This window comes from Delphinus delphis, chromosome 5, assembly GCF_949987515.2.
Source record: "Delphinus delphis chromosome 5, mDelDel1.2, whole genome shotgun sequence".
Taxonomy (NCBI): Eukaryota; Metazoa; Chordata; class Mammalia; order Artiodactyla; family Delphinidae; genus Delphinus; species Delphinus delphis.
In genome coordinates this window covers 64895361-64909250 of record NC_082687.1, presented here as the reverse complement: position 1 = coordinate 64909250, position 13890 = coordinate 64895361, and positions in this window count along the sequence as shown.

The following is a 13890-nucleotide window of genomic DNA, read 5'->3' as shown; positions in this document are numbered from 1 at the left end:
CTTCCTCCTACTAAATCAGCCAAGTTTTGCCATTTCTCAATTTTCCCATCAGCAGAAAAATACCTTTTTAACACCTAACCCCATTGCCCTCACCACCTGATTTTTCTGGTGGCTTTGCAGCAAAACTAGAAAGAGTTATTTTGTTCTTACTAGCTCCAGTTCTTTTTCTCTCACTGCCAAACCCATTCCAGTCACTCTCCAGACCTCACGACTCAACTGACACTGCTCTTGAAAGTCCAGCGGTCACTTCTCAGTATTCATACCAGCACAGCAGCGGTGGTCTGCCACTTCACCTTGATACACTTCCTTTAATTGACTCCAAGACTCCACACACTCCGAGTTTTCCCCCTACCTCCCTGACTATTCCTTCCCAGGTTTCTCTACAATTCCTTCTCTCTATCCTGACTTCTGAATGTAGGAATATGCCAATTCCCAGTTTTTGGTCCCTTGGTCCCTCAATCTTTAGACGGTGATCTCATACAGTCTCATGACTTTAAATACTATTTGTATACTGACAACTTCTAAATATATATATCCAGCCTAAACATCATTCCCCAACTCTAGACTCGTATGTCCAATTTCCTGCTTAATGTCTCTACTTGGTGTGTAATAGATATCTCGATAGATGTGATTAAATGTGAATTTCTGATTTTCCTCATCCCCACACCTGATCCTCCTACAGTCTTCCCATTTCTTTATTACTCAAACTGAAAATGATGAGGTCTTCCTTGACTCTTCTCTTTCTCTCATGCCCAGCAGACCAATCTGTGGTTCTACATCCAGAAGTCATCCCTGTTACATTGACTCTATGAGCTACCATCTTGATTTTAGCCACCATCATTTCTTGCCTAATTTACTGCCCCAGACTCATAATTGGTGTCCTAGCTTTCTCCCTTATTCTCTACAGCTGCTCCTCAGTACAAGCCAGAGTGATCTTTCAGAAACGTAGATCATGCCACTACTCTCTCAAAACCCTGCAACAGCTCCCAGTTTCTCTTAGATCAAGGCCAAAGTTAACTCCAGTAACCTGCTAGCTTCCCATGCGATCTGACCCGCAGTCATCTCCCTTATCTCATCTCCTATTCTTACCCTCATTCCCTCTTCCTACACACTGGCCCCCTTGCTGTTCCATATCCGCCGTGCTCCTATTTTAGGGCCTTTGCACTGGCTGTTTCTTCTGCCTAGAGTGCTCCTCCTCCAGAGGGCCACGTGGCTGACCCCCATGTCCCCTTTAAGTCGGATCATCTGCTGCTGTGTAATGACGTACTCCAAATCTTAGCAGCATAAAACAGCAAACGTCTCTCGTAGTTTCTGTGGGTCAGGATTTCAGGTACAACTTAGCCGGGTGCCTATGCCTCAAGAATTCACTGCAGTCAAGGTGTCACCAGGGCTGAGGTCCCATCAATAAGTTTTATTGTTGTTGTTGTTTTATATAAGAGGGACATAGGCTCTTACTAACCCAGATGAATGTTATTTGTACTCCCTGGATGGCATCCTCTGGAATGTGTGGTAATTTAGAATTGGAAGCGCCTGATAGTATCAGGGTGTGTCAGTATGAATAAGTAACATTTGAGTGTGCCATTTTGGCAGGCATACTAATAAATTTTACTCATTCATAGAGTGTAGACTTATCAAGTCGACAGGAATTTTGGGCTGTGGGTAGACCTTAACACTGGTTAGTAGAGGTTGGCCAAGGGCCTGGCTGTCTGTAGACTGAGGACTTATTGCAACTGCCCTGCAGAATCCAGGCCTATCTTCCATTTTCATGACTCAACAAGGTCTGTTTTTATTACCCTAAATTCAAACTTATACAGTAAGTGAAACAAGGGAGCCCCCAAGGCAAGTACTTGTGCTACTTGGTGGAGCAGCACCCTGACTTGCCTACTACAGAAGACAGTTTTTAATAAAAAGTTACAGGCAGAATTATAGACTTTGCTCCTTGCCTTCATCTCCCACTTGCTGATTAGATTTCCCTAGTCAGCAGTCTTTCATCGTTAGGTCTAAGACAATATTTACAAAATCACCTTTGGAAACTCTGGGTAAAGAATAATGCCATCTTAATCTTGGGTCTGGAAAAGAATTAAGTCCCCTCAGGAAACAAAGGAGAAAAAAAACGGAAATCAATTATGAGATTCTCTTTAAGTCCAGGGAAAGGCAGAAGGATTCCCGCCAAACTTAGGAAGTTTGCATACAGGCACATTTAGAGCATCGCTACAGGAAACACAATGCTTACTAACAATATTACTCCTCCTGGACCAGACAATCAGATCAGAGTTTTTTACACCGACTTTGATCAGGTTAGTGACTTACATAAAAAGATCATCTGTCTGTGGCCAGGTCTTTAGATGTTACCCCTCTGAAAACAGAAGAATAGCAATTTATCTATTCAACCAAATTTATTTAACATCTGCTATATCCAAAGCACGGAGGTAGGCTCTGTGGTGCGTACCGGGTTATATAAGACACGATTCTTGCTCTCAATAAGTACACATTTCAGTATGAGGATGACACAGATTTATCAACAACCTATTTCCTTAAGTTAAAGACATGGAGGGAATCCGTCAGTTTCATCATTTCCCTACCACCTCATGTTCTTCCAGTTCAAATCCTGACACTTGACAGACTATGCAACCATATGCAGCTTCGCAAGCGTGTGAGCCGTGCAGTCTCACAGGGCCCTTCTCTCAGAAGGACCCCACGCTTGGTTTAATCCTCTGCTGTTCCTGTCTTGAAATTCTTAATAATTTTATTTTTGAACTTGTGTTTGGTAAGTGAAGTCTGATAGGACAATGGAACATGCACGTGAACAGTGGAAACATGACCAGAGGTTATGCTTGCACGTGCGCAGAGGGCTCGGGCAGTGCAGGCAACCCAGCATGCACACACATGCCTCCGAGGAGCTTGCCGCAGCCGGGCAGGTTCCTGAGCCTGCACGGCAGTGGGGATGGTGGTGGCAACAGCAGAAGCGGAGGCAACAGCTGTGGCAGCCCTGGCTCGACAGGTGGGAAGGGGCTCTGCACGGGGGCAGCACCAGGACCTGCAGTGGGAAGCCAGCTTGCAAGTCCCTGTCATCCGCACAAATGAACTCATCAGCCTGACCCTGGGACAGGAACTGCTGGCACTCAGGCAGCAGACTTTATCAGTAAATTAGTACAAAATACATGAACAGGGCTTCCCTGGTGGCGCAGTGGTTGAGAGTCCGCCTGCCGATGCAGGGGACACGGGTTCGTGCCCCAGTCCAGGAAGATCCCACATGCTGCGGAGTGGCTGGGCCCGTGAGCCATGGCCGCTGAGCCTGCACGTCCGGAGCCTGTGCTCCGCAACGGGAGAGGCCACAACAGTGAGAGGCCCACGTACCACAAAAAACAAAAACAAAAAATACATGAACATTGCAATAAAGCCTATCAGGGAATTATTAGAATTCTTAAAGGATTTAGAATCTCTAGTTTTGAAAACTGCTGCAACATGGTGAAGCAAATAACCACACATATAGAAATAGAAATTAAATATAAAGATCATCATATTCTACAGAAAAGAACACTAGAAAGATGTGGTACATATATAGTGGAATATTACTCAGCCATTAAAAAGAATGAAATTTTGCCATTTCAACAACATGGATGGACTTGGAGGGTATTATACCTAATGGAATAAGTCAGAGAGAGACAAATACTGTGTGTTATCACTTATATGTGGAATCTAAAACAAATGAATATAACAAAACAGAAACAGACTTGCAGATACAGAGAGCAAACTAGTGGTTACTGCTGGGGAGAGAGGTAGGAGGAAAGGCAATATAGGGGTAGGGGATTAAGAGGTACAAACTACTAGGTATAACGTAAGATACAAGGATGTAATATACAGCACAGGGAATATAGCCAGTATTTTACAATAACTTTATACAGATTATAACTATAAAGACATCGAATGACTATGTTGTACACCCAAAACTAATGTTATTGAAATCAACTATACGTCAGTTTTTAAAAAACACTATTTTCATTTGAAGGTCTGAATGAACCAATTGTTAAAGAGGAAGGCAATTAAATCTTTTTCCTTGTAATTGAAGCTACGACAACAGAAAGCATAAACAGGACTTTTGATTTATACTCAAACCATAAAGTCACCAGTTGCTTGTACGACCTCCACAAGTTTCAGGAAACATTTCCCCATGTCTGAGGAAACATTAAAATGCCATTATATAAATTTATACTTAAATTCAGACTTACATAAAATGTATTCATGTGAAAAATCTGTTTAGAAAAATAATTCCACAAGAATCAACACTAGAATAGACTAGAACTACTAAAATTTGTATCTCAAAATGTTATTAGAAATTCATCTGTGTTGTCACAGCCTATAAAATTTTCTTAACAGTTGCATCAGCAGAAAGATCCTTTTCAAAATGCAAATGGTCATAACTTGTGATCTTGCATTTGCCGAGAGTGACTGATACTTCTTTCAGTCATATCTCGTGGGAAAAAAAACTATGTGAAATGAATTTCTTACCTGTTGAAAATGAAAATAAAATGACAAGTATAAATCTTAATTTGCAGACAGGTGAGCCAGAAAAATTTTCATGATCAAGATATCACATTAATATACTGTTGTTGTTTATGGCATTATATAGAATATTGACCCCCCCAAATATATTTTTGCAATTTTTAAGTTCACCGAGTTACCCGTTTATCACCATTACCCCGATTACACTAGTACCTTTAGCTGCACTTTTTTCCCTGCTTTTGAACAGGGGTCCTACATTTTCATTCTGCACTGGGCCCAGCAAATTATGTAGCCAGCCCTGGTCAGGTCAGAGAATGACAAATTTTCATCGTAAGCCATTATTGAAGACAGTTTGTGCTATGAATGCTTAAGAAGTATAGAAAAGGGCAAGATATGTAAGAAAATGCATGTTCTTTTTTCTTCTTTTTTTTTTTTTTGCGGTACATGGGCCTCTCACTGTTGTGGTCTCTCCCGTTGCAGAGCACAGGCTCCGGACGCGCAGGCTCAGCGGCCATGGCTCACGGGCCCAGCCGCTCTGCAGCATGTGGTATCTTCCCGGACCGGGGCACGAACCCGTGTCCCCTGCATCGGCAGGCGGACTCTCAACCACTGCGCCACCAGGGAAGCCCAAGAAAATGCATGTTTTAACGTGTTCCATACAAAAATCTATCAGCTGGTAGGCATTTTACCTATGTTAAGAGTAAAATAATGTAATACTATGGGCCAGAGTGCAGAATTTGGCATAAGGAAAAATCTGTATTTGATCCAAATCGGACGTCACAAAAGAACAGTTGGGGACAATGCCTCCAATGGGTTGGCATCCTGATTAAAATTATAGTGTTTGCCATCCAAAGCATGAGATTAACAGGGATAAACATCCATTCAAATGAGGGTCAAACTCATACTTTATAAGCAGTAAGTCGGTCAGATCGTCCTGTCAGCATTCTGTGACTTTCAAGGACGAAGAGCTGTTTTTCCCAAAACCAGAGAAATGGCACCACAGTATGGGCCCTCCCCTTCTAGGATTCTTCAGAACTGACGACTTCTAGTGAACTTTACCGTAGATACAAAATCACCGTAGAGATGACTTACATTTGAAAATGAAACATCAGGGGAAAGCATTTAAACCAGATAAACCAAATTTGCTTCCCGTAAGGCTAACAAAAAAGATCCACTTCATTAAAATTATTTTTGTGAGATGATTGTTACATAAAACAACTTTAAAAGAAGATGCACATTTACCCAAAACAAATTTAGTTCTGTCTTTCTGATTTAATGAAGTTATGGATTTCTAAGTGATATAATTTGTGTATCAGTGCTTTTAATGGGTCACATTTCTAGTACCTATAATGTTAAAATAGACTGAGAAAAGCTGCAAGCATGTACAGAATTACAGAGAAAGGCATCATAAACAATGTTTACAAAATTAGGAAAAACAAGCGCAATACATATAAAAATGAGAAAATAAATACTCATATAAAGCCCTCTTACAAATTAGTGACAAAATAACTGCAGCAGGCCTCAGTTTTCTAGGCCGACTGTATTATCAAAGTTAGATTTGAAAGACAAAAGCAAGTTTAAAAGAACTGTTTGAGGAGAGTGTGGAAAAGAGTGGCATTCCTCTGTCTGGGTGGTCCTCAGGGAATACAGTGACTGGTGGTTTGGCTTTATTAGCCAAAATGCCCTGCCTGCCCCCTCAGCCCGCCCTACTCTCCCTAAACCACTAGCACCAGAAAGCTTGGAATTTACAGTGAAAATAATTTAATGAGCTAGAACAAGGTCAAAGAGAAAAGGATGTTGTTTATCAGATACCATCAACACAGCGGCAAAAACAAAAATAAAAACAGAAACACACATACACAAAAACCTGAGATTAGCTATTTATCTAGGTATAGTCTCCCGGAAAGGGTGGGACTGCAGGCCTCTTGTTATCATACATGTGTGATTCCAGCTGTGTGGAGGGTATATGGGGTTGTTATATTCTAGGGCTATAAAGAACAGAGCTCCTTGCTCTAGTGTAGGGAAAGGATTGCAAACGGGCAGGCTGAAGCCCAAATCAGTCTCATGGGTGTTATTTTGCCAGCACAGTTTTGAACATTTTTTAATGAGCGCCTGTGATGGTTAGTTTTACGTGTCAATTTAGCTAGGCTATGGTGCTCAATGGCTTGTTCAAACACTAATCTAGATGTTGCTTGTGAAGATGTTTCGTAGGTGTGATTAACATCTGTAATTAGTTTACCTTAAGTAAAGGAAATTACCCTCAGTAATGAGCGTGGCTTTCATCTGATAAATCGAAGTCCTTGAAAGCAAAATCTGAGGTTTCCTGGAGAAGGAATTATGCTCGAGGACTGCAATATAAAAATGTTGCCTGAGCTTCCAGCCTGCTGGCCTGCCCTAAGCATTTCAGACTTGCCAGCCCCCACAATCACCTGAGCCAATTCCTTAAAATAAGCATCTTTCTCTGTACACACACACACACACACACACACACACACACACACACACACGTAACTGCAAGGGAAGTTGGGAAAAGTGACATTGCAGTTAACAGTGGCCATGCAGCTAGGTTCTAGCCAATAAGATGTAAGCAGATGTGCTTTGTGCCAGCTTCCTTAAAAGACACGTATCCTGTGGCCCTTCTTTTTCCAGCCAGTCCTCTATCCTGCTGTCTGGACCAGGCCGTTAGAGCTCTAGCAGCTATACTGGGTCATAAAGGTAAAGGCCACACCCTAGGAATGATAGAGCAGAAGGCTGGAAGGAACCTGGATCCCTGATCCCTTAGGACCTACTACATTAGTTCTGAACTGCCTCTCACAAAGGAAAACCTTCTTATCTAATTCATACTAGATGGTGTTTTGGATTTTCTGTTACATTTAGTGGAAGGTAATCCTAGTTTAAAAATGAGAAAATATCACATAAAAATTCTAATCCATGGCTTCTCCCTTGACCATTTGGAGTATCTGATAAACCTGGGGTCATGCTCCTCATTTTAGCAACAGCCTAGGGCAGGATAATGGATGCTCACCTGCTTTAGACAGAGCTGGAGACCCCATCAGTTTCTTTTCCTCTGTTTAAGTTCCTGAAGGCATTTGAGCTTGCTGTTCCCTGACATAGATGATGGGGTTTTACTTCTGTGTGATAGGCCCTTGCACAAACTTATTCTGTCCTCTTAGGCTGTTTCTCCAGCTACTTTTTTTGGAGAATAGGAAGGATGGAAAATCATGGATGCCAACCTTATAGCTTAGTCTTTCCTCTCTGCATCATTTGCAGCAGGAGCATTCCCAAGTTGGTGTGGTCCACAAAGGAAGATGTGTCTGATGCAGGTGGAAACAGGCCTTCCTCTGCCATTTGAGATACTGCCTCATAGTCCTATAGGCCTGCCCACGGGAGGAGTGGGACAGGTCTCAGTGTGTGCAGACTTCTCATGGTGGGGAAGCTCTACTCAAGGCTTGGGAGGAGGGATACAGAGAGTCTTCCACTCCATGGCTGCAACAGTCTTCTCATTTTAAAGACCTTCATTTAGTCTAATGAATTTGTACTCCTGTAGTCCACATAATTTTGACCCAGTTTCTCACTAATATACTCAAGATTTATTTTAGTGAAAGTGTATCACCCACCCCCACCCAGTTTCCAGCCATCTTTGCCCTTTATAGCATCACCAAACTTCCTGCATTGACTTGACATGGCCTAAGAGGATTCCCCCTAATTTGGGGGAGGGGATGGAGGTTGGAGGCCCGGTTGCTGTCAGACCTAAATGGACCTGGGAGGAGAGATGTTCTGACTGGAAGGGTTCTTGGTGAAGTAAAGACTGATTTTTTTTTTTTTTTTTTGCCGTACGCGGGCCTCTCACTGTTGTGGTTTCTCCTGCTGCGGAGCACAGGCTCAGCGACCATGGCTCACGGGCCCAGCCGCTCCGCGGCATGTGGGATATTCCCGGACCAGGGCACGAACCCGTGTCCCCTGCATCGGCAGGCGGACTCTCAACCACTGTGCCACCAGGGAAGCCCTAAAGACTGATTCTTATCTTTGGCTATGAATGAACTCAACGACACTAGGATGCAAGGAGAAAGTAAGATGAACTCTGTCTCTCAGAATCAGGCTAAGGACAAAGAAGGCATAAAAGACCCTTCAAAACTGCTCAGGCCTTTTGGGTGTGGAATGAGGCTAACCTTCAAAGGGGAAGCTATGACAAGATTAGGAATCTGTGTTTTCAAGCCAAACTATGTCTATGTCTATATCTAGATTTGTCTTTGCCTTTTCTTTTCATTCTCAGAATTTCGTTAAACCAATGATTCATTTATATCTGAGTGTCTTCAATGGCCAGGCACTGTTTTAGACCTTGGAAATACAGTGAGCAAAACAGGTAGGATTTCTGCTCTGATGGAGCTTACCTTTTAGTTGAGGGATACAGATAATAAATATAACAAGTAAAAAATTAGATAATCAAGGTAATTTCAGATAGTGATAAGTGCTATGAAAAAACTGAAAAAAAAAAAAAAAAAGAAAACCCAACTTAAGAAAAAAGTAGGTGAGACGGAGAGCGACAAGGGGGAAGGGAGCAATCTACTTTAGATGGATGGGCAGGAAGTTCTCTTTTGAGGAGGTGATATTTACCGTGAATGACCCAAAGAAGATCTGAAAAAAGAGTACTCTAAGAAGAGAAACAGCAACTACAAAGGTCCTGAGGTAGAAGAAAGCTTGGTTGGGCATCATGAGGTAGAGAAAGCCAAGAGATGAAGTCACACAGCAGGCAGGGGCTAGATCCCATCGAACTTTAATTCAGACTTGGACTTTATTCTAAGGGCATTAATTGGACTTAATTATAAGGGCATTTAGAAGCCATTAAGATAATATTAACCAAGGGGATGAAATGACTTATATTAATTTTGAAAGCTTTCCCTGGATGCTGGTTAGATTATAGATTGGCAAGAGTGCAAGCAGGGAGGCCAAGTGGGCGTCGTTTTAACAGTCCAAGTAAGAAATGACACCTAGTTTGGACAAGGTGGTAATAGTGGAGATAGAGGGGAACAGATTCAGGATCTGCTTTAGAGGTAGAGACAACAGAACTTGGCAAGTGGATTGGATATGGAGTAGGAGAAAATGAGAGGAATCTAAAGGGGTTTGCTGCTTCCATCTACTGAGATGGAAGCCTGAAGAAGGAACAGCTTTTTGGAAGAAAATCAAGAGAACACTTTGTCCCATGCTTTATTTGAAATGCCTGTGAAACAGCTAGATAGAGATGGTGAACATGTTGTTGGATAAATAAGAATTCGTGGAGACATATTTAGCATCCTTTTTGGAATTTTCAGCCTGCTTGTAGAAACCTAGGAAAGTCCAAGAATGACCCTAAAAGGGCAGTTCCCCTTTCCTCTGGACCAGTGGAGGTGCCCTACAAGGTCCAGACCTCATCATCTAAAGGGTTTTAGCATACCTACGGGTAACGATAGGCTTCATTTCACATAGTAGAAGTGCTTTAAAGAGTTGTGCAGGTCCAGCAACTTGTAAATTGCTCTCTGTCATTCACTTACATTTCAGTTTGCCAAGCACCTTCTTAATTTTGAATGATCTTCAGTTGACTGTTAGCAGGAAGTTTCTGGTTTCTGCTTCCCCCTCTCCTTTCTCATCACTTCGTGCCCTGGCTTTTCTAACCAGCCTTTCCTCTGTAGACTGTTTCAAGTTAAAACACTTATAGTCACCCTTTGATGATACTGGAGTGCAGGGAGAGGTGTCTAAGAGAGCTCAGGAAATAGCTCATCACCTCTTCCTTACTTCTGAAAAGCTGAGGAAGAAAACAAAGAGTGAGACAGGCCCCCAGGAGTGACTTTAGGTCTGGGAGCCAGGTGTGCTGAGCTACTACTGAATTTCGGAATTAAGAGCTGTCCCCATCCAGTTCCAAGCAGCTCCGGACTGGGAGCAAGCAGACTGCAGGGAGAGCAGCAGAAACTTGTTTTTGCCTGTGGGCTGCACCTTCCAAGAGGACAAAGGTGGCAGAACTGGGCCCGGTATGCTCAGTTACTCTGCCCAAATTTACTTTCCATCATCAGAGGTGAAATGGTTAAGCCTCAGAAGCCAGGAAACAATCCTCCTCATGGAAACTTGGAGTGGAGAGAGGACATTCTCCCCTGATGATAATGGAAATGTTCACCATTAATTGGCTGCTTTTATATGTTTGGCTTTTTAGTAAGTAGGACACAGTTAAGTTCAACAAGCAGATATCAAGCACAATTCTGCCACTTATGAACTGTGCGATTTTGGGAAAGTTACTTGAGCTGTCTCAAATTTCTCATTTGTAAAAACGAGTTTAAGAGTACCTGCCTTGGGGACTTCCCTGGTGGCGCAGTGGTTGAGGGTTCGCCTGCCGATGCGGGGGGCACGGGTTCGTGTCCCGGTCCTGGAGGATCCCACATGCCGCGGAGCAGCTGGGCCCGTGAGCCATGGCCGCTGAGCCTGCGCGTCCAGAGCCTGTGCTCCGCAACGGGAGAGGCCGCGGCGGTGAGAGGCCCGGGTACCGCAAAAAAAAAAAAAAAGTAGAAGAGTACCTGCCTTGAAATAGAGACACAGATGTAGAGAACAAACGTATGGACACCAAGGGGGGAAAGCAGGGTGGGTGGTGGTGGTGGGATGAATTGGGAGATTGGGAATGACATATATACACTAATATGTATAAAATAGATAACTAATAAGAACCTGCTGTGTAAAAAATAAAAAAAAATGAGTACCTGCCTTGTGAGATCATTCATGTAACACATTCAGTGCACTGCATGGATCAGAATAAGCACTCAGTAAAGATTTCCTGCTACTATTACTACTGTAATGATGGCTATCACTATTAGTAAGTTAGGAAATCAGCTAGGTGCCAGGGATATAAAAGATATAATCTTACCATCTGAAGCTCAGTAAGGAAAAAAAACATTAAAATACAGTGTAGGGCTTCTCTGGTGGTGCAGTGGTTAAGAATCTGCCTGTCAATTCAAGGGACACGGGTTCGAGCCCTGGTCCAGGAAGATCTCACATGCCATGGAACCACTAAGCCCGTGCACCAAAACTACTGAGCCTATACTCTAGAGCCCGCAAGCCACAACTCTGGAGCCCAAGTGCCACAACTACTGAAGCCTGCGTGCCTAGAGCCCGTGCTCCACAACAAAGAGAAGCCACCACAATGAGAAGCCCATGCACTGCAATGAAGAGTAGCCCCCGCTCACCACAACTAGAGAAAGCCCATGCGCAGCAACGAAGACCCAATGCAGGCAAAAATAAATAAATAAATAAAGTTTATATTAAAAAAAATACAGTGTAATGCACATGTAGTAGGGTTTCTTACCAGAAGGGTGCCTACCAGTGATAGCATTTTAGTGAGACTCTATCTATGCAGGCCAGGACAAAAATAAATAAATAAATAAAAAGTAATCTTGGAATTGCTGAGCCTCCTACATCCTTATTGGTTGGGGTCAAGTAAGTACCTCTGTTTGCAAGAAAGGTATCAGGAAACTGCCTGTGTTTTTAGTTTTTTTGTTTTGTTTTGTTTTCCAAAGGAGTTAGTTACCAGTGAGGAATAGAACAATGATAACTCTAAATCCTCAAGGTGGTGAAAGCTAGAACCAGCCCTGATGTAGCACTCCTGGGCATGGAAAGAGCTGATCACTTTGGAATCTGACACCTGGAGCCTAAACTGGCTGAGAAGCCTGAGGGCCCTTGGATCAGGGTGCACTGGAACAGCCTGGAAGAGCCCCACTCTGGCCAAGATTCTGACACTGTCACTGACCCCACTGTGCAGGTTCCCCCTGAGGGCAAGGCTTTATGTCTGTTTACATCTGCTAAGAGCTTTGCTGCCTTGCCCTTGAGCCACCCCTCACTCAGTGGCTGGTGCATAGACATCCTCCAGCTTAACCCGTAAGTCCTCATTGCCACATCTGCCAAGGTAGCTGGGAATTCAGCCATGAGTACTTCCTGTTAGAGAGCTCTGGAGTGTAGGGGCCCATTCCAGAAAATAAGCCAAGCACCTTCCAGGAATCCAAGAGACATGGCCAGTGTTGCTGCATTCACCCTTCTGTCTCACTCATTAGACTGAGCCACCAGACTTCCTTTCAGTTACCTCTTAAGCTCAGCAAATGCTGTAGGCGTAAAGGAGAGGGTGTTGGAGGGAGGATAGTTCACACCTCTGGGTTCTCTACTAGTTTGTGAGACTCAAACGTTTGCATCCTAGGGATGAACTGGGAGGCACAATAGTTGTATACCAAGCTGTACGGCATCCTAGTTACTAACACAGTGATAGAAGCATGCATAATCTACAGTAGCATGAAGCAAGGACTGATGAATTCTGTAAGAGGTGTTGGGGGAAGACTTCTGAGTGGTCAGGCCTGAACAGGTTTTGGAAGTATGAGTAGGAGTTTACAATGACAGAAAGGAGGAAATTAGTTACAGACAGGAACAGCATGGACAAAAGCTTTAGTAACCCATGACATAACATGGTATCTTCAGTGAATTCAAAGTAGGTTTGTCCACTCTTCCACAGATTGTTTTGTTGGATTAATTTCTTGTTCCAGTATTTACTGATAACCTTCCTTAGTTCTTCACAAAGTACAGGCTTAATATATATAAATATATATAAAGTATTTATAATACTGCCTTGGCCTCAAGGTTAGCACAATCTTAGTCTCACTTCTGATAACTAAGTAGCTCAACTTTTAAAAAATAAGATGTAAAAATATTCTCAACCAATCATCCTTTCCTATTTCCTATGCTTGCTCACCCCAATCCCCATCCTTCAAAAATCCTAAACACTCAATTTCAAAAGCCAAACATATTAAGAGGCCAGTCTAAGACAGGTGTGGCACAAAACACGTAAAACGAAAAGGCGTTACAGGAAAAGGGTAATGTTAGATGTTTTTGGTCTGGGGGCGATTATAGGCAAACAAACAACATCTAAAACAAGGTTTGAAATTTTTCTTGTTATTTCCTAAGTCTCATCTCAGAGGTTTGTTTTAGATAATCGCATCCTGACGCTCTAAGCACATTGTCCTCAGTAGATCGCCGGGTCGGAGGCGGCACCGAGAATCGGTGAAGGAGTGCGGAACCCGGCTAAGCTGTGGCAGCTCCCGCAATTGCCACGTAGCCAGGGCGTTCGAACTGCTTTGACATCTAGGAAAGGCTAAGAGACAGGCTGGACTGGATATTAGGGCAAAAGACTCAGGAGGGAACAAGAAGTAAAGAGCCGTGCGGTCCTGGGACGGTGGACAGACAGATGGGAAACGGGTCCCAGGTGGAGCGCGAGAAGGATGCGAGGCGAGGAAGGTCACGGAGCGACCTGTACCTCGGGAGCGCCGGGTCCAATAGGAAGAGGGCGCGAGTCGCACCTCAACCTGCCCGAGGACGTCACGACGCCGAGGC